Consider the following 23,064-nt stretch of genomic DNA (forward strand, 5'->3'; position numbering starts at 1 on the left):
AGGAGGTCGGGATATGAGGACGGGTTATGAAGTCAAAAGCTTCCTCCTTTGTTTATTTTCCTCCCCAACAAGGATTAGGAAGGAAAAACCGGGCAGCGCCGGGTACTCAGCTAGTAATTATATATGTACAGCTGGTATAAGTTATATATCTCCTGTATATAGTGATATGGACCATGCTGGTATAACCTGGGTATATATGTATATAATTATATATGTACAGCTGGTATAAGTTATATATCTCCTGTATATAGTGATATGGACCATGCTGGTATAATCTGGGTATGTACTGTATATAATTATATATGTACAGCTGGTATAAGTTATATTTCTTCTGTGTATAGTGATATGGATCATGCTGGTATAACCTCGGTATATACTGTACATAATTATATATGTACAGCTGGTATAAGTTATATATCTTCTGTATATAGTGATATGGACCATGCTGGTATAATCTGGGTATATACTGTATATAATTATATATGTACAGCTGGTAAAAGTTATACATCTTCTGTATATAGTGATATGGACCATGCTGGTATAATCTGGGTATGTACTGTATATAATTATATATGTACAGCTGGTATAAGTTATATATCTTCTGTATATAGTGATATGGACCATGCTGGTATAACCTGGGTATATACTGTACATAATTATATATGTACAGCTGGTATAAGTTATACATCTTCTGTATATAGTGATATGGATCATGCTGGTATAACATGGGTATATACTGTATATAATTATATATGTACAGCTGGTAAAAGTTATACATCTTCTTGTATACAGTGATTTTCATGTTATCTCCATTTACCAATTATTGTCTAGCAGAATGCTTCCATCACACTCTCTCCCGGGATGTGTTTGATGTATTTTCTCCTTTATATTCTCTACACATGACGCAGCCTCTGCAGTAAAAGCTTCCATTTTCTTGATCTATAATGAATACTATTTGGCTATTTCCTCAGGAGAAAATGTAAAGTGATACATTGTATCATGTGAATAGGAAATCTTCTCTTGCAATGAATTGTGGTGCTGTTTCTTGTTTGTTGCAGTGTGTTAGATCTCGGCTGTGTCTGTTCATTGTGCAGGGCAGTAATAGAGGCAAATAACTGATCTTACAGGGACACCTGAATCCAATATACAGCGAGTGATTGTCCCCAGAAGACCTGGATTTATTCTTACTTCAGTTTTGTTATTCCTTTACAAACTTCCTTACATCCTATATAGTATATACAATCGGGGACAGTTACTGTGACAGAAAACTAGCGACAGTCTATGGAAGTAAATAATGTTTTCGTCTAGCAGCGTTCCAGCAGACACATCTTTATATCCCATTGGTGTATATTCCATATGCTCCACGTGATCAGTAAACATAACCCTTCCCTGGCGCCGATCTCCCAGTGACTCTGATAATGCACCAGGTGCCCCTTTGGTCTTTCTATTCTTTCAGTTTTTAGGAATACTGAAACGAAACTTCAGTGCAACTGCACCATGTGAACACAGTGTTAGCCAATCAGGCTTTAGGAAATGTTCATACAGTATACAAATTGGAGACCTTAGGCCTGGGCTACAGTGCAATGTTGGGCTTGACCTTGCTATGCTAAAGATTGCTACAGTATGTCTTCCTGCCTAAATCCTGCTGCTTCTTAGCCAAAAAAGGTGTATGGGGAATTATTGTGACCATGGCCTGACAGTCACCAGAAAGCCATCCAAGACTTCTGGTTATAGATGTATCAGGTGTCATTAGGTGCAGGGCAGCCTTTGACCCTGCATCCTGACTTATTTCAAAGTCGCCATGAAGCTCTATCACTTAAAGGGGTAATCCATTGGCCCAGCGTTCGGAACATTTCGTTCCGAACACTGGTTGCAGGCTGCGAGGGTTGTGATGTCACTGCCACACCCCCTCCCATAGACTTGCATTGAGGTAGTATGGCGTCGCGTCAGGAGTGGGGTTGGTGGGGGGGGGGGGGGGTGCTTGGAGTCCACAACATCACGAACTCAACTGCCTGCACCCAGCGTTTGGAACAAATAGAGTACCCCTCTAAATGTAACAGAATCTTTTATGAAGTTATTCACAATCTGTTAGAATGTTTATCTATCATACATCAGATGTTGTGATACATGAAGAGTCAGATGTTATAATTAGAGATGAGTAAACTTACAGTAAATTTGATTCGTCACGAACTTCTCGGCTCGGCAGTTGATGACTTATCCTGCATAAATTAGTTCAGCTTTCAGGTGCTCCGGTGGGCTGGAAAAGGTGGATACAGTCCTAGGAGACTCTTTCCTAGGACTGTATCCACCTTTTCCAGCCCACCGGAGGACATGAAAGCTGAACTAATTTATGCAGGCTAAGCCATCAACTGCCGAGCCGAGAAGTTCGTGACAAATTTACTGTAAGTTCGCTCATCTCTAGTTATAATGCATCATAATTTCACCCCTTCTCCAGCCTCAAGGGTGACATATAAAACTGTCTGGTGAGGTTTATGTATAGAACTTCAGACATCTTAAGTCATGTAAGAACAACATATAATAATTGCACAATTTATGCCAAAATGACATAATAACTGCCAGCCACAAATGTCTGATCTGCAGTCCTAGCAATTCTCCGGTTCCTGCAGTGGGTTCTGTTTCCGAATGCAGCAAGAGATGTGACCACCATACAGATGTGTGAGCGGGGACGGAAGGCATTCATCAGCCCGGCACTGCGGCAGCTAACAAAATTATTTACTCATTGTTCATACAAGTCGATGGTTGGGGCACTGCGCAACACTAAGGAACTCTAACATCCCCATAGATCAGACCGACCCCACTCTGACTATAACGAAGAGCAGAATTCCCACTTCTGTTCCAGCTTCATGTGTCCCTGTGGCCATAGCCTGTCACTGCTAAATATATACTGAGAATGAAAAAGAATGTGGAAGGTTATTCTTACATTATATGCTGTGGAGACTTAAAAGGGATGCAGGCAGCAAAGACTGAATTAACAGAGTATTGATCATGTACTGCAGCTCTACCTAATGAGAACTGTCTGCAGTGTCATTATCATTTTGTAGATATAACTAAGGACATGTAGGGTGTTGCATAGAAACTTAAAACTGAGGAAACTGGAGGTGACAGAGTTAAATATGATTATACAAGTAAAATGCTTCATTGGGGGGGGGGGGGGGACATTTTTTATTTTTCACAGCAGCTATGAAGATTTAGTAACTAAGTATTTCAATTTTGTCTGTAGCAATGCCCTAATATAAAAAGGTATGTGGGGGTAGTAGGTTTCCTTTAAGATCTTCCTCATATGCTTACACTAAAGGCATAAAGCTCCCCAGTCCCATAGATCTCTAGCAGCAGAAGGGCTGCAATTCATCTCCAGCAGATCGGGTTTAAATGGGTCCTGGGATGCCCGTGTCTTATTCTCCCATTCACTCTGTGTGGTTCTTAGTATCGAGATCATCTCCTAGCTGCATATAAAACATCCAAAGGAAAATATGTAGTGAGCTCTGGCTGACACCTTCATTGACTTTAGTTTCAAACTCCTGGCTTGTATTTAGAATACAGTATGTCTGCACATTATAGCCATTTGGCCCATCTAGTCTGCCCAACATTTTAAATATTGCCTGCTGCTATTGCCTATGTGTCTCTGTGAAGAAAAAATATACACAAAGTGAGGGTGGGACCAGCAGGGCTCTGTGCAGGCTCCTGGCTTGTCAATCAACATGCTGTGTGAGCCGGGAGCGTGTCACAGAGCCTCACTGCACAGAGCCCTGCTTATCCTCAGTGCACAGAGCCCTGCTTATCCTCAGTGCACAGAGCCCTGCTTATCCTCAGTGCACAGAGCCCTGCTTATCCTCAGAAAGCCCCCAGAGTGAGCAGCATGGGAAGGGGAGGGGCACATGACAGGGGGCAGTAGGAAGCGGGAGACAAGTGGTTAAAAAGATAGGAGGCGAAGCATGAGCCAGGGAATTAAAAATGGGAGGAGTGGGGTGACGTCAGAAGGATTTGAAGAGAGGGAGCAGGAAGGGGAGGAGGCCATGTTGCACACCAAAAAGTCTGTTGTACCTTCAAGGGTTAAATATGTGCTGGAAAAGCGCGCCAAAGATTCCCGCCAGAGTCAGCGTTCCGCTCCCGGGAGTGGAAAACAATGTCGTGGTGTCCAGTCAAAAGTGGAACTTGAAAGGTCCGCCCCTTGTTGCTAGGGGGGGACGGATGAAAAGGAAGCACAGCTGAATCGCTTCCGGTCCCAGGCCCTGCTGATGACGTCCTTCCGGCTGGCGGCCATCATGTTGGAGACCAATATAAAAGGCGATGCAGAGCCCGACCTCTTCAGTCTACCAGAAGTACTGGCAGAGAGCAGCAAGATCCCAGCGATCCACGTGTGCTGAGAGTTCCAAGATGAAACCGGAGCTCTCCCCTGAGGAGACCAAAGCAGGAAGATCCCTGGGAGAAACTGTGCCACGAGTTCCGGTGATGGTGCCAAGCTCCGGAGGTTCTGGTCAAGTACCCGCTGCTGCGCAGACCCTGCTGGTGCTTCTATCAAGTAAGTCGCTGGTGGTGGGGGGCCCCTGTGTATACCCGTTAGTGTCCCACGTTGCCCCTAGAAACTTCCATTCCAAAGGGGAGACACTATATAGGGGGTCCTGCCAGGTACAGCCCAGGCCTACTCCAAGTAGCGAGGAGGTTCGGCCTAACCACCAGGAACCAACTCATGTACCCAGGCCTACTCCAGCTGTCAAGGAGGTTTGGCCTAACCAACAGGTTCCCACGAAAGTGCCTAGGCCTACTCCTGCAGTGGCGGAGGTCTGGCCCGAAGAGCAGGCACCAACAAGTAATCCCTCTGTGGCGCAAGCCATTGCAGTGCAGGTGGTGGTTACAGTTAGTCCTTCCATCACTAATTCCAGTCTGTCCCATGTGTCCTGGGACACCCATATTGACCCCATGCAAGGGGCCCAGTCTCCCAAACCTAGGTACATCTCACAGCCTAGGACCCCACCTGGGAGGTGAGACTGGGAAAGAAAATTGCAAGAAAGAAACAAAGTTGTTTAACTTGTGGAAAGTAAAATACCAGACTTAGTCGCAAGACTGACTGTCGTGCAGTAGCACACTTTGTTGTTTCAGGTTCCTGTCAGGTGCCTGACAAGACTTTGTCAAGAAAGGTTCCTCTATTTGCAACCAATCTCGTAAGTCATGTGCCTGGCTTCAGCCGAGAGACTCTTTGGTGTAGGAGATTCTATTAAAGGGGTATTCTGGGCAAAAACATCTTATCCCCTATCGAAAGGATAGGGGATAAGAGGTCTGATCGTGGGGGGCCCGCTGCTGGGACCCCCCGCGATCTCCCTGCAGCAGCCCGCATTCTTTGCGTAGCTGCATTTGCAGTTTCGGAAACCGCCGGGCTTCCGAGACCGGGACGTGACGTCATGCCCCCTCCATTCATGTCTATGGGAGGGGGCGTTGCGGACGTTACCAGCCTGAAATGACGTTGCTCATTCTTCAGGCAAATATACTTGCAGAACAAATTGCAGTCAATTGGGGACTGCAATGTCTGTGCGGTCCTAGTGCCGACTGATTCAGTCGGCACTGGCCGCACTCGGACTCTCTAGACAGACATTTTCCATCTAGAGATTCCGTAGACTGAACCTAGCCTTAGTGTTCACAATATTGATAAGCATTTCTTATGTTTCGACAGGCTATGTGTGATCAGTGGGCTTCTGGCCTCAGGGATTATCACATATCAGTAGTATGCACCAGTATCTGACACAGTGCTGTCTCTGTAAGGGCCCATACCCACTGAGGATATTCAGCAAGGAATTTTCTTGCAGCCTAGAATTGGTGCTTATTTCGCTTGGAATATTTTCACAGAAATAAGTGTGTAAAACCAAAGTCCCATCGACTAATAGGTTTTACCTAGGTGGATTTTGAAGTGTGAACTGTGCACCAGGATCCCATTTAAAACAATGGAAGGCTGTTGCTAGTAAATGTTGCTGTAATGACTCGTCCGTGTTTCACCCAAAGGGTTAAACTTTCTTGAGCTCTGACTTAGTTTGGTTTATGTGACTACGCCCTAGCCAATCTGGGGTTGTGGACAGCTGACCTATGCTGTGTTCTGCCTAATTCTTCACCTGTGTTCCTGTAGTGGTCTCCATCCTTTGCCAGTGAAAAAGAGTTTTCTCCAGTAACCAGTGTTCCTTTTGATATTTTTCTCTCTTTACTTTTAACTTTGGATTTCAATCTCTAGACTTCCCTCTTGCTTCCTGACTCGGCATTCTTCTCTCGGTTGAGACTCCGGCTCGTTATCTGTTTATTTGTCTGTCTTACATTGTATTGTTAGTCTTTTCTGTATTGTTAGGCTATGTTCACATGACGGAATATCTGTACAGAGAATCTCCGTGCGGGCATTCCACAAACTGCGGGGCATTCCTGGGCGGTCCTAACGCCGGCATGTTTATGGCAGCACTAGGACCGCACAAGAATGCGCCGACTTGTAGACACAAAGAATGAACGTGTTCATTCTTTGTGTGGACACGGAAAATGGAATTCCCGCAGCGGAAACATCTGGCACGGAAATTATGTCTTGTGCACAGAGCAGCAGAATCCTGTTGAATTCAATGGGACTCTGCTGCAGCGGAATGTCTGACATGTGAACCTAGCCTCAGAGTTGGCCCGCTTTTGTATTCCTGATGTGTACCATAGGACTCTGTAGTTTATTACTTTGACTTTGGACTGTCTTCGTGGTTGTGGACCCATTATTTAGGACAGGTACGCAATAGGAAGGGACAGAGGGTGTGGGCGAGTTCAGGGCTACACCTTATCTCTGCCCTACATGACATCCGCTCAGAATTTTATCTGTGCATAGCCCTTATTGTGTTGTACGTTACATTGGAATGAGCTGTGGCTACGTTGCATTACCAGACACCACCAGATGGAGGAGAGTGGAGTTGTGTTGAATGTTCAATTCCATTTTTATTATTTGCTACATCTTGGTTACAAATGAAGCTTGTTTAATACAAAAGAGGTCACCATGGCAGGAACATGTAAAGAGTTGGGGACACTTCTGCCTCCCTCCCCAAACCTATGTTATTAGTGTGAGTTCCTGAGACTAAAGCAGCCAACTGATGTATAACCTATCACCTTGGAGCAGTATCCACAGCTTTTCATTCTGTGTCTCACATATACTTTTTATTACATGTAAGTAAAAGTCTAATACAGAAAGTACAGAGCCGTCATTGTGAGCTATGGACCTAATTAGTACAAGGCGTCACGGGTCTTACCCATCCTGGGTACATTGCAGGCTCCGGGCATTGCCAGGCTGCAGACATCAGCGATCACGGAACACGTAAATCATTAATCACAATCACTTTTATTTTTTATTTAACTCAACGCATGTTTAATCAGGTGTTATGCTTGTGCAGACATTGCCTGTGGCGACGGCACCGCAAAGAAATGGAAATTACAACTTCACCCCTGAAACTGAAAGAATTTCACTCATTCTGCTTTTTATTCCTTCTTTATAAAATAGTCCTGAATGTCATGAAGTCTTCATGCTCCAGTCTCACCCAAAGCTGCATTCACAATAATTTTTGCTAGTGCAGTATATATATAGAGCAGTGCATTGTAGGATGAACGCTGTTAGGCTATGTTCACACCTCAGAATTTTGTACGGAGATTCCGCAGCAGCAGAGTTCCGTTGTATTCAACAGGATTCTGCTGCACTGTGCACACATTAGAATTCTGAAATTCTGATTCCAGTGTCTGCAGAAAGAATGAACCTGTTCATTCTTTCTGTGAACTCCACCCGGAATGCATAGCCGTCTATGAGGCGCATTCCTGTGCGGTCCTATTATGCCGGCACCTGCAGTCTCCAGAATGTCTGCATGTAAATTTTACCCTGCAGACATTCTGAAGTGTGAACATAGCCTTAGAGGTGTGTCTGACAGCATTATGTTGACAGATTCTATTTAGCCATGACCGGGCCCTCGGATCTGCACTATAGAATAATTGTTGGATACAGCAAACACTATGTAGGGGTATATATGATATATGTGTGTGTATATATATATATATATATATATATATATATATATATATATATATATATATATATATATATCTATCTCATATATATATATATATATATATATATAATATGCACTCACATGTGGGCCCTACACTGTAAGGTAGGGCCCCAGTATAACCGGTTATATGGAGTAAGTAAATGTTTCCCAACCTGTGGCTCTCCAGCTGTTGTAAAACTATAATTCTCATTATGATGGGAGTAGAAGTTTTGGAAGCCACAGGTTGGGAAACACTAAGTACATAAAGAGATTATAAGATGCCATCCGAACAAATGAGCAGTTTTGTAATGTTCATAAGTGGCACAATGAAATCACCCTGCAGTCGTGTATTTCTGACACCTCATTTTCACCTTAATTCTGCATAAATCAGCAACATTTTTTTTTCCTTCTTTTCATTTTTTGAGTTTATTAATAGGAAAGTGAAAACAAGAAAGTTAGATTCAAGTTTAATGTAATAATAATAATAAATAAAAGTGCATACATTACATGATTTAAAGTGTTGCTGTCCTAAAAAAAAGATTCAAACTTTTTGACATAATAAGACCTGTAAAATAATAGAGTTCCCAGTCCTCAAATACCTCAGTCAAAAAGGTTGTGCAATGGATGTTTGGAAAGATGCCTTTCCTGTCTACCCTGTCTGAACAAGGTGCTAAGGAAAGACTTTTTATTTAGGAACTTTACCTGGATTACTATCTGACCGCTATAAGATAGAAAATTCTACCGCTCCTGCCGCCACACTGTTCCAACTACCTCCATCTGTGTACCCTACCAGGTACTATTACATATACCTCCCCATACCACTGTGTGTGCCTCCATCTGTGTACCCTACCAGGTACTATTACATATACCTCCCCATACCACTGTGTGTGCCTCCATCTGTGTACCCTGCCAGGTACTATTACATATACCTCCCCATACCACTGTGTGTGCCTCCATCTTTGTACCCTACCAGGTACTATTACATATACCTCCCCATACCACTGTGTGTGCCTCCATCTGTGTACCCTGCCAGGTACTATTACATATACCTCCCCATACCACTGTGTGTGCCTCCATCTGTGTACCCTGCCAGGTACTATTACATATACCTCCCCATACCACTGTGTGTGCCTCCATCTGTGTACCCTGCCAGGTACTATTACATATACCTCCCTATACCACTGTGTGTGCCTCCATCTGTGTACCCTGCCAGGTACTATTACATATACCTCCCCATACCACTGTGTATGCCTCCATCTGTGTACCCTGCCAGGTACTATTACATATACCTCCCCAGACCACTGTGTGTGCCTCCATCTGTGTACCCTGCCAGGTACTATTACATATACCTCCCTATACCACTGTGAGTGCCTCCATCTGTGTACCCTGCCAGGTACTATTACATATACCTCCCCATACCACTGTGTATGCCTCCATCTGTGTACCCTGCCAGGTACTATTACATATACCTCCCCAGACCACTGTGTGTGCCTCCATCTGTGTACCCTGCCAGGCACTAAAAATATAGCCGTCAATAATAAAAATGTAGTGTGTGTGTTTTTCTTTTGTGGGGAACTATGTGGGGAACCATACTGCCAACCTAATGTGGGGGAACTGTACTGCACCTAATGTCGGGGAACTGTACTGCACCTAATGTGGGGGACTGTACTGCACCTAATGTGGGGGAAGCACCATTTAGGAGACGCTTTTCTGCTGCCTACTCCATGGGCTTATTATGGGCTTATTCCTGATGAGTGGTTAAGGCACACACCCGTATCATATTTGTGAACATGTGAACAAACCCTAAGGATAGGGTGACATTTAGTGCATCCTCAGCATATTTCCCACTGCCAGGTAGCCCTGTGTGTCTGCCTGTACCAGATCTGCAGTGGGAAATACGCTGGTATGAGCAGACACATAGGACTACCTGGCTGCAGCAGGGAGTTCGGTCTAGTGACTGGCTTTGTTTTCACGATAAACCCATTCACCTGCATGTTAAGCTTCATGCAGAGAAATTTCCAACCGAAATTCCTGAGCGGAATTCCTGTCTGAAAATCTGTAGTGTGAACCCGGCCTTATACTAAAATATACAAAAAGGCAGTTCACATCAGTAGCACTAAGTAGCATGTATTTGCATGTGCACTACATCTAGCTGATATGTGGCCCACTGTGTAAGCCAATACACACTATATTGCACAAAAAGGGGACAGAGTCACTTGTTTACATACATTGTTTAACAATCTGATCAATATGCTCACACACATGAGCATATTGAGCATTTACATCTGCTCAATAAGTTATGTTTGCACGTTATATACATAACATCACATCATTATATTGTATGCATTTATTATTTATTTATGTCAGTGGTTCCCAAATTGGGTGTTGGGGGGGGGGGGGGGGTTATCTGTTGGCAATGTAGATTACAGTGCTGCATTATACAGCAACTCACAAGTGACGTCTTTTAAAATCAGTCGTTCCCTTCTCTTCTCCGGGTCATCATTATGATTTCTTCCAGCCACAATTATTCACTGTTAAACCTGTAAAACAAACCTATTAGGCTCACCTATTAGGCACACTTTTCCTGCATCAGATTCACTTTTCAGAGGGGTGTTGAGGGATGTACATGGTTGACAGATGGGTGTAGAAGAGTGTACATGGGTGACGGGGGCTTAGGGGTTGACAGAGTGGTGTATTTGAGTGTCGAAGAGTGGCAGCTCTGAGTGTTTAGGACTCCAGCATATATATGTTCTTTTGACATATGAAATGGTCAGTTATTTATGCACATATATTTATTTTTGACATATGAAATGGTCTATGAAATATCTAGATATATACATTTGTTAGCACCAGCACCGTAAATGTCTATTGATTATATGTACCAACTTAAGATGGTTATTTAATATGCATTTTATCCTGTGGTTTTCAGTTCACAAATGTTATGCCCAATCCCTGGTCTGTGATCAGTTCAGTGTGGGAGGCGTTCCTCATCGGTCCCAGCCCTTTTGGGCGTGGGATCGCTGCTGGCTGGCTCTGACACTGCACTGACACACAGTCTGCAGTGCACATGAGTGGTTATGCTGGCCGACACTCTTCCGGATCTGGATCTTTTACAGCCGATCATGTGGTGCGGTCATGTGACAGCTCACGTGATTGAGCTGGTGACGTGGTTTTCCGAAGTAACGGCGGCTGAGCATTCCAGCTACATGCGCCAATCTAAGCAGACTAAATCAGAAGGGGAAACTTGCAATGATATTCTGATTGGCTAAGTCTGATATAAAACATGCCTTCTGCTGAGAGGACGACACCCCGTCACTCCAGCTTGTCACTGTGTATTGTGTCTAAGTTTAGTGGTATGTATATGATCTCTGGTTCTTGCACCATACAATAAGTGAGAGATTGTTTCACTTGGGGATAATTGCAGTTACCGTGTATTATATATTATACTGGCTGAGTACCCGGCGTTGCCCGGTTTTTCCTTCCTAATCCTTGTTGTGGAGGAAAATCAACAGAGGAAGCTTTTGACTTCATCTCCCGTCCTCATATATTGTTGTCATATCTCAACCCCATATCCCGTCCTCATACCCCGTATTTCAATGACACAGTCCAGTACACTTTGCTGGCACACACTTTTTTTTGCAAAGACTGGAACCTTTCAATTAGTCACAGTTCAGACTTGGGATGTAGGACTTGCGGCAACTTGCCTTCGGCACACACCAACATACTGTTGATGGGTGGCCTGACTTGACTGGGTGGCTGAGTGGTTGGGAGGATCCTCTGATGAGAGTTGGAGTACTAACATGGACAGTCTCAGAAAGGGTACATTTACCTTGATCCTCCTCCGAAAGTAGAGGGACTTCGGGTGAAGCACCATTTAGGAGACGCTTTTCTGCTGCCTACTCCATGGGCTTATTATGAGTTTATTCCTGATGAGTGGTTAAGGCACACACCCGTATCATGTTCGTGACGCCAAGATTGTGTTGGACCACCGGGTGAAATGGCAGGACCATGGGTGTAGCGGTATGAGTGGTGGGATCAGATGGTATTAACCCCAGGGCTGGATGGCTATTGTTCGTGACGCCAGTATGGTTTTCAGGTTCCGGAACACCAAACGCCTGGATTCTCCGCTATCCAAATTGCTAGAAGTGAAATGAGAGTCCACAACCAGTTATGGTCAAACAGAGGCTTTACTGAGTAGAAGACAGGTGTAATTATTTTCACAGCAAAGGCCAGAATTCCCAGAGAGGTGGCCAGTACACAGAGGACCTCTCAGCTTGCTGGACCAATATACTTGTGTGGTATCCCGGTACCGGATTGTATCCGTTACCTTGTGGTCAGGTCCCCAAAGTCAGAGTCCCTAGTTACCGATGGGGTCCTCATCTATAGTTAGCCCCTTGTCACCCCTTTAATAGTAAAAATTATTCACATTCTAAGTGTATATATATGTATATAATGTATACTTACCTTGTTGTAGCGTCGCAGGACCTGCGGGTCACGTGATGCATTCCAAAATTCTATGGTTTTATGGTTCAAGGACCTTTGGAGGAAGTCAGGTGATCGCCCACCATGCATTGTAACGGTGAGTGACAGCTGACTCGGCCCAATCCAAAACGGCCCTGCCCATATAAGGGAGTGGCGGCCATTAATCGCTCTCTTTCCTTGTGGGCTGCTGATAGAGGAGGATCTGCGCAGCTGTCGTCAGCAGTGACTAGGCCCAAGCCTTGCAGCAACGGCCATCTTACAAAACTGTGAGTTATCTCCAACCCTCTTAAGTCTGCAAGATCACCGGACCTAAACAGACCCCTAAATCCGGACGGATCTCTGCATCAATCCTATTTCTAATAACCTTTTGGATAAGATAATGGTCCGCGGCATCTGTCAATCACTGCCGTACTACATAGAGACTGTATTACTAAGACTGTTGCTGTTAATTGGATGTACCGCAAGTACCTCAGTAAAGTTTTTACAAGTTCAAGTTCATCCCTATTGTGGACCTTCATTCATTTAAGCACGCACCTATCGTTTCTGGGAAGGGTGGTGATAGGCCGAAGATTTACCTCAGCGTATTAACCCTCACCCTGGCGTCACGAATGACAGGGGTTAAATTAACCCCTCATATACTGAAGTAACACCCCAACTACACTACACCTCCAAGGCCCTACCACACTTGTAGTTAACTTGACTTGAAATTAGACTTGACTCGACTATGTGCAGGACTTGACTAGTTTCAGTGACAGCAGACATAGACTTGAGACTTACTGGAGAGACTGTAGCTTTTGGGGTCTTCCAGATGCTGATCACTTGCACTGAGATCTCTGGTGGTTGCTGCCTCAGCAAAGACTTGTTCTCAAAAAGAAGAGAGTGAATTTTAATAGAAACATAGAATGTGTCGGCAGATAAGAACCATTTGGCCCATCTAGTCTGCCCAATAATCTGAATCCTATCAATAGTCCCTGGCCCTATCTTATATGAAGGATAGAGTTATGCTTATCCCATGCATGCTTAACCCCTTAATGACGCAGGACGTATATTTACGTCCTGCGCCGGCTCCCGCGATATGAAGCGGGATCGCGCCGCGATCCCGCATCATATCGCGTGGGTCCCGGCGCTAATCAACGGCCGGGACCCGCGGCTAATACCACACATCGCCGATCGCGGCGATGTGCGGTATTAACCCTTTAGAAGCGGCGGTCAAAGCTGACCGCCGCTTCTAAAGTGAAACTGAAAGTATCCCGGCTGCTCAGTCGGGCTGTTCGGGACCGCCGCGGTGAAATCGCGGCGTCCCGAACAGCTGATCAGACACCGGAAGGGCTCTTACCTGCCTCCTCGGTGTCCGATCGACGAATGACTGCTCCGTGCCTGAGATCCAGGCAGGAGCAGTCAAGCGCCGATAATACTGATCAGGATGAGAGATCAGTGTGTGCAGTGTTATAGGTCCCTATGGGACCTATAACACTGCAAAAAAAAAGTAAAAAAAAAGTGTTAATAAAGGTCATTTAACCCCTTCCCTAATAAAAGTTTGAATCACCCCCCTTTTCCCATAAAAAAAGTAAAACAGTGTAAAAAAAAATAAAAATAAATATATGTGGTATCGCCGCGTGCGTAAATGTCCGAACTATAAAAATATATCATTAATTAAGCCGTACGGTCAATGGCGTACGCGCAAAAAAATTCCAAAGTCCAAAAAAGCGTATTTTGATAACTTTTTATAACATTAAAAAATGAATAAAAAGTGATCAAAAAGTCAGATCAAAACAAAAATCATAACAATAAAAACTTCAGATCACGGCGCAAAAAATGAGTCCTCATACCGCCCCGTACATGGAAAAATAAAAAAGTTATAGGGGTCAGAAGATGACATTTTTAAACGTATAAATTTTCCTGCATGTAGTTATGATTTTTTCCAGAAGTGCGACAAAATCAAACCTATATAAGTAGGGTATCATTTTAACCGTATGGACCTACAGAATAAAGATAAGGTGTAATTTTTACCGAAATATGCACTGCGTAGAAACGGAAGCCCCCAAAAGTTACAAAATGGCGTTTTTTTTTAAATTTTGTCGCACAATGATTTTTTTTTCCGTTTCGCCGTGCATTTTTCGGTAAAATGACTAATGTCACTGCAAAGTAGAATTGGCGACGCAAAAAATAAGCCATAATATGGATTTTTAGGTGGAAAATTGAAAGGGTTATGATTTTTAAAAGGTAAGGAGGAAAAAACGAAAGTGCAAAAACGGAAAAACCCTGAGTCCTTAAGGGGTTAAACACCTTCACTGTATTTGCAGCGACCACTTCTGAAGGAAGGCTAATCCATGCATCCACTACTCTCTCAGTAAAGTAATACTTCCTGAAATTACTTTTAAACCTTTGCCCCTCTAATTTAAAACTATATCCTCTTGTGGTAGTTTTTCTTCTTTTAAATATTCTCTCCTCCTTTACCATGTTCATTCCCTTTATGTATTTAAAAGTCTCTATCATATCACCTCTGTAATGACCGCCCCTTTATATAGTTGGGGTGGGGCCTGAACTAAAGCCCATTGGTCAAGCTGCGGGTCATAGGTTAAGCTGGTGCTCTCTGGGAGAACATGTGACAACAAATCATGTGACTGCATAACATAACATGTGACAGACTTACACAGGTCCTTCAGACCTCCCACAGGCCCTCTATACTACCTATACATGGGGATCATGTCTAGGCATTAAAGTGACACACACATCTTTATAAAACCAACAGGGCAGACCTTTCAGGGGAGCCCTCAGGTCACTGAGGGACTCAACCTGACAGGGCCTAAGGGTAGTACAGGACCATGTCCTGTACTGGGAAAACACAAATACATTGGACTAATATGCCTGATGTGTCAAAATATTTGCCAAAAAAGTAAAGCACAGCGATTAAGACATGCCTTTCAACCATCCCGCCATCGTGGAACGCCCCCACATGTCCCGCATTTAACTGTAAATGCCTCTAATGAGGCATCTACAGTTAAATGTGCCACTCGGTAAAAAGTTTGACAGGGTGAGGAGCCATGTATAGGATGTCACCTGTATAGGATGTCCTCCTAAACTTAGATGAGACTGACAATGTTATTGCTGTTAAACGGGTACCCCGCTGCATATGTTATCCCCTATCCACATGATAGAGGATAAAATGTTAGATCGCGTGGCTCCCGCTTCTGGGTGCCCCTGATGTCCTTGTCGGCACCCCTGTCATTCGGGACACGGAGTGGGCCACCACGCCCCCTCCTTTCAAGTCTATGGGAGGAGGCCTGGCAGCTCTGTACTAACTGTCACGCCCCCTCCCATAGACATGAATGGAGGGGGTGTGGTGTGATCCCAGCGGCGGGACCCCCACAATCTAACATCTTATCCCCTATCCTTTGGATGGAGGATAAGATGCTTAGAGAGGAGTACCGCTTTAAAGAGGTATTCCCATTCTGCATGTGCTGGTGTGATGGGATGTGGATAGGGGTGTGGTTGAGGGCGTAATTAGTGGGTGTGGCTCGTCCCTCTTTGCTCTCAGCAAAAGTTGGGAGGTATGATTAAGACACATTTATTATACTGAGTGCACCAAAAAACATCAGGAAAATGTGATGTTTGGTAAGGGAAATGGACTATCAGGAAGAGGGACCAATGAAAGGACCCTGGGCAGGAGAGGTTATCAGACTGATCTGATCCAGGAATTTTGTTTCCTTGTCTGAAGAAGCCATCTATACTACAGAGACGAATGTTGTGTTTCACCATTATGTAAGGTTACATCACATGCCATAGGTGGAGGTATTATGGAGGTATCTCAGCCTAGAAGCATTGCTTGCTTGCACCATCAGGCAACACACAGCGTAGCTAAGAAGGGAGTGGGGGTTGGATGGGCATCCATTATGCTTTTTGCTTTCCTTTCAACTATATCTATGTCCTCAGGATGCACATATAATTGAATACTATACTGAGGCACATGTTCACATTAAAAACTAATGGATGTGCATTGCATGCATTTTGACATGGATCAAGGGGGACAAGTATCAAGTGGGGGTCTTATCATAACTCATTTCCTGTGGCCTCTATTTGTTTATGAATAGTAAGGGCAATGAGCCCATGCACAGAAGCTTTATTGTGAAGCCTGTCAATGCATTAGTTGGCCATGGTTCATTGCCCTGATGCCTTTCCTACTAGTGTCATCTTTATCATATTAGAAGACTGTAAAAATGTAAATGAAGGCAAAACATTGTGGAGCTTGTGAAGACTATAAACAACTCCATTATGAAAATGGAATCATAAGACACATACTAAAAATACCTAATGGCTCTGTGCTCTAACACAGCGACTAATCTCACACCCCCTTTCCCCAGCGTGGCACAGCCTGCACACGCCTGCCTCTCTCTATAGCGGTAAATGGGATGTAGCCATCAGTGCAGCCAGGGATGGACCAGCTCCAACCATTGCCTCATTCACATCACTCTGCAAATGAGATCCATCTCCGGTGTGCATCACAATAAAACAAATCACTGAAATCGAGACCTGAGAATATCATGATGTGTGATGGGAGAAGTCTAAGTTTCTTTACTGTAAGAGCAGTGAGATTATGGAACTCTCTGCCACATGATGTTGTGATGTCTGACCCAATAAACAAGTTCAAGGGGAGCCTGGATGTTTTTCTATAGAGTAATAACATTACAGGTTATGGATAGTAGATTTATGGAGCTAGAACATTGATCCAGGGATTTATTCTGATACCATATTGGGGTCGGAAGGAATTTTTCCTCTGTCATGGGGAAATTGGCATCAGCCTCATGGGAGTTTTTTCTTTTGCCTTCCTCTGGATCAACACAGTAGGGTTTTAGGCTGAACTCGATGGACTCCTGCCTTTTTTCAACCTTACAAACTATTTTACTATGTATGTAAGATCCCAAGTTTCTTTCTCATCAACTGTTCTGTGTAGTTAGAGTAGGCCTGAGGCCTGTATACCTGAACCACTGACCCGTCATACTGGTGAACTGGAGGTTGGTAAACAGCTCCCTACTTGAAGTGGTGGTGGTTTGGAGGCCAGGAGATGTGAGACTGACCTGTGGATAACTGTACAAGATGGTTGTCTTCTCAGTTAACACGAGTATCTAAGGGGAAAGTGGTTTTGGCTATTCCACCCACCAGAGCTAACAGAGTCTGGCCTTGTCGAAGGGTGACTTATCATGTTCTGTGTGGGCCAGGGGAGGACTGACAACTCATGGGACCCCCGGCAATAGAGGATCATGGGGCCCCCCATGAGCCCACCCATGTGGAAGCCTATATCGATGTTCCGCCCACATAAATCAATAAATCTTTTAATACATGAAGAAAATATTGCTAAATTATTTGTAAAATTTAAAAGAAACACCACAATTTTCCAACTTTTCCTTTGGGGGTGGTAGGGGTCTGTTTTGCTTCTACATGGTACTTTATTCTGTATGTCAATACGATTACAATAATACCCAATTTGTATAGATTTTGTTTTACTTTACAACTTTAAAAAAATTATAATTCTTTAAAAAATGAAAATGCTTAAAATTGTCCCCCTCTGACCCCCGTTTAGATGGGACTTTTTGATCGCTATTTAATCATTTTTCTGGTATATAAAGTAAGCAGCAATTTTGAACTTTGGTATTTTTTAAAGTTTACGCCAGTCACTGACGCCCCCTGATATCGTCTCCCTGATATCGCTCACTGATTTCATTTCTGACTTCGGCCCCTAACACCACTGAATGCTCACTGACATCACTCCCAGTACATTTACTATTAATAACCAATCGGCAGCCACCGTGAAGGACCAGAAATATATTGTGTACACTGCAGAGGATAATAGAGGCAGAGACAGGTTCTTCTCCATGCTCCTCTTTGGTGGGTCTCCGACATCTTGCTGCTTTTTAGCAAATGTGCCTGCGCGAGGCACGAACGTCTGCTACCCTTGCCACTGCGCAGATTGTAAAGGGCCCAGCGGCTTGGTGAGTGAGCGTAATGTGTGTGCACACCAGCAGAATAGTGAGTGCAGCTCTGGAGTATAATACAGGATGTAATTCAGGATCAGTACAGGATAAGTAATGTGATGTATGTACACAGTGACTTCACCAGCAGAATAATGAGTGCAGCTCTGGAGTATAATACAGGATGTCACTCAGGATCAGTGCAGGATAAGTAATGTAATGTATGTACACAGTGACTAAACCAGCAGAATAGTGAACTCAGGATCAGTACAGGATAATTAAGGGGTATTCCAGCCTTAGACATCTTATCCTTGTTATGGATAATAGATATAAAATGAAGATCATTCTTCTAAAATGGAGGTGACATCCTGTATCACGACCCAGTGTGACCACCCTGCTTGGCACAGAAAATATGATGCAATGCTTACGTAAAGTAGTCTGCTAACCAATTAGAATGCTTACACAATGTGCTAATTCCTTTTGAAGGATATATCTTGTGTGTACACAATACAATAAAACAGAAAGAACCATTTTGACCTAATCTTATGTCAGCGTGAGTTTTTTCTCTCCGTGCACATATTATCTAATTTGGCTCAGGACATCAACCTAGAGCGATCATTTGGAACGCATCCAAAACAGCTGGCCGTGGGGCTCGAGGTGGTCACCTCTGACCAAGCATCCCCACACGCTGGAGGACAAGATAATCTATCAATGGACACCGGGACTGCAGCCTGTCAATCAGGGTACAAGCCGCACAGGGCCCCTTCCTTTCTGGCAGCCGCCCAGTCTGACTGGGAGCACATGGTAAGTGAGCTTTTACATCTTGTTAACACTGGTGTGGTGCTGTGCGGCCTCCGTTGCTGCTGTGGCACCGTGTCTATGGGGAGGCGCGGCCCTAGGACTGGTCTGACTGGCATTGGGGCTGCTCTGCCAGTGGGTCATTCCCCCTATGGGCAATGGTGTTGCGGCGGTGGTGGTCGCCAGCCAGTGCTACGCCATTTTATGCTAGGGACGTTAGGGACCCACTTTAAATAGGTAGCCTTGATGTTGCGAGTGGGCTTGTACTTTTTGATCAAAATTTATACTAACAACCTGTTAGTTTTTGAATTTATGCTGAGAAGCAAGTAGATCAAAATACAAATTGTGGATGTGCGACCATGTCTGTTTTCTCCATATGAATTTACCTCTGATAGTGTCCCTTGTTAGAGTTAGTCTGATGTCTGTTGTCGGAGGCACGGTCAACAGATTGCATCCTCGAGGGGCTTGAGTAAGAACCCCAGGCTTAGAGCAAGTGGTTAATGTTCTGTGAATTTTGTCAGTGAAATCTCATTCCCTTGTGATACTGCAACTTCTGAGGTGTGAGGTACTTCTCAAATTCCTGTACTGAAATCAGTCCGGTATCTGATTCAAGGACATATGGGGAGAAGGCAAGCAGTAAAGATAGCCAAAGGTGTCTGTCTTACGGTAAAATCACAGTTACAATACACATAGGGAGCTGAGAGAGAAGCCCCCAGTAGGTACAAGAAATGGGCAATAATTTTAATGTGCCAAAGGGATACTATACTCCCAGAGAAGTGCCAGGAGGTGCACAGAGGAGTGGCAGAGGCCTAAATTCATCAGGCAGAAGTCGCAGCAGACTAGGGGCGAGTGGCAGCTGGAGTTGCAGCAAGAGGCCTGAGCTCCCGGTATCAGCTAGCGGTCGTGTCTCGACCATCAACCTATCTGCCGTCATCGATTGGTTAACATGGTCATCCACTTCATCACAAGTGACATCTGACACCCCCAGTTAACAATCGGTGGGTTCCTCAGACACAACCCTCAGTTGGCATGGCCCGGGAGTAGTCCATGTCCTCCCATTGCCTCTGTCCTATGCTGTTCCCTCCCCTACAGAAGTTTCTTATGCTGTGGGTTCAGCTCCACTATTCACGGACGATCTAATAGAGGACAGCCAGCAGCTACTGCCCAGCCAAGAAGTGGAGGAGACATCCGCCACTTCCTTCACTAGGCAGGCAAGTAGTGATGAGGTGTGGGAGGTGGTGTTGCGAGCTTTCGGACTCCTGAAGTAGACACTGATGAGGAACCTGAGGAGAACATCAGTGACGTGCAGACACAACTCCATGATGATGAAGCCGAACACACTTGGGAGCCGGGTGCAGAAGAGGCTTCATCATCATCAGAAGAAGAGGGTTGCAGGTTGCCTGTGAGGCAGCAGCTGAGCCAGCAAGGTGGTAGCATGGTTGGCAGTCAGCATGGTGACAGAATTGGAAAGTCTGGAGCCAATTGTGCCCGGGGTAGACCACCTGCTTCACGGCAGCCTACCTTCCTGGGAGGTAGTGGAACAGGGGTTTCTGGAGTTAGTGTCAGTAGCAGTCAAACAGTGCGGACTGTTGGTGAGAAAATCAGCTACTTGGAGGTGTGGCAGTTTTTCATCAAGCATCCAGAGGATGTTAACCTGGCCACATGCACGATGTGTCAGCAGAAGGTGAAGCGTCAACATATGCAGTGTCACCATAAAGCGGCTTGGGAGAACCGTGGCTCTGATGTGGTGGTCTAGCCTGCTGCATCACCCAGTGGCACGCCGCTTCCTGTTTCAGCCAGCCAAAGCTCCACCAGCTCAGCCAAAGGGAGCTGTGTGTCACACCCATCTTCTGTCGGTCCAAATGCTCCTGCTCCTCCTACTTCGAGTCATTCCGCCAGCAATTCCCCAAGCAACCCATCGGCGAAGCCATGTCCAAGAGACAACAGTATGCCTCCACTCATCCAACGGCGCAGAAGCTGAATGTGCTCCTGTCCAAGTTTTGCTGGTGCTGAAGTCCCTCTCTTTTCAAGTGGTGGACTCTGCACCTTTCAAAGAACCGATGGCTTGTGTCAAGCCGAGGTGTAGAGTCCCAAGCCGTCATTTCTTTGCGAAGAAAGCAGTACCAGCCATGCACAATTTTGTACAGAATAGAAGGTGGGTCAGTCCTTGAGCCTGTCGGTGTGTACCAAAATGCACGGCAGCGCCGACGTGTGGAGCTGTGACTATGGTCAGGGACAATACATGTCCTTTACGGCTCACTGGGTTAATGTGGTTCCGGCACAGCCATAACAGCAACTTTGACAGGTCACGCCGCTTCCGCCTCCACATTCTCAGGCCGTTGGTCCTGTGACAGTGTACGACTCCGCCTCCTCATCCTCAACAGTGTCATCAGCCTCCACTACACGGACAAGTCTCAGTGCTCCTCCAGCATTCCATGTGTGCAGGGCACGGCGGTGTCACACTATTCTTCACATGGTTTGCCTTGGCGAACGGAGTCACACAGGAGAGAAACTGCTAAAATTCATTCATCAAGAAATCTGTTGTTCCATTCCACCTTTTCGAGGAAAATGTTATTCGTCTTAAAAAGGGCGGCCTCACATAGGAACCAATCCCTATTTAAACCTAAAAACCCTGGTAAATGGCAGTGTTTGCAGGGGGAAATAGGGAGAGGTTCCTGTCTGGGGCAGCCCTTTTTAGGGTGAGTAACACTTGCCAAGAAGGGAATTAATAATGCGAGAGTAGGGCCTTACAGGGGAAGTTTTTACCCCCACCGATTACAATGGACCATACCTTGTTCTCTTCCACCTTTTAGAGGTGTTTGCATCACATCAATACTTGGTGATGTAGGTGGCACATGGTGTTTTTTGCACACCTTTCCTTTTTTCTATGAAAAAAAATTTTTGGGGGTCCATATATATTATCCTAAGCATATTATTAAAAGATACGTTTTACGTAATTGTCACGATTCGGCTAGCTGGTTGTGGATCCTCTGTGTCAGTGAGGGATTGGCGTGGACCGTGCCGGTGGACCGGTTCTAAGATGCTACAGGTATTCACCAGAGCCCGCCGCAAAGCGGGATGGTCTTGCTGCGGCGGTAGCAACCAGGTCGTATCCACTGGCCAACAGCTCAACCTTGCTGACTGCTGAGAAGGCGTGGGACAAAAGGACTAGGCAGAGACAAGGTCAGACGTAGCAGAAGGTCGGGGCAGGCGGCAAGGTTCGTAGTCAATATGGATAGCAGAAGATCTGGAAACACAGGCTTTGGACAACGCTAAACGATTTCACTGGCACAAGGCAACAAGATCCGGCAAGGAAGTGCAGGGGAAGTGAGGTAATATAGCCAGGGAGCAGGTGGAAGCTAATTAGGCTAATTGGGCCAGGCACCAATCATTGGTGCACTGGCCCTTTAAATCTTAAAGAGCTGGCGCGCGCGCGCCCTAAGGAGCAGAGCCGCGCACGCCAGGACATGCCAGCCGGGGGCCGGGACAGGTAAGTGACTTGGGATGCGATTCGCGAGCGGGCGAGTCCCGCTATGCGAATCGCATCCCCGCCGGCAATGTCAGTGCAGCGCTCCCGGTCAGCGGGTCTGACCGGGGCGCTGCAGAGAGAGGAACGCCGCGAGCGCTCCGGGGAGGAGCAGGGACCCAGAGCGCTCGGCGTAACAGTACCCCCCCCCCCCCCTTAGGTCTCCCCCTTCTTTTGTCCGGCAATTGCTTCACATGGGACGAGGACACTGGGAGCGATTGCAAGGTTTCCTCAAAGGCAG

Source organism: Hyla sarda, chromosome 12 (assembly GCF_029499605.1).
Source record: "Hyla sarda isolate aHylSar1 chromosome 12, aHylSar1.hap1, whole genome shotgun sequence".
NCBI lineage: Eukaryota > Metazoa > Chordata > Amphibia > Anura > Hylidae > Hyla > Hyla sarda.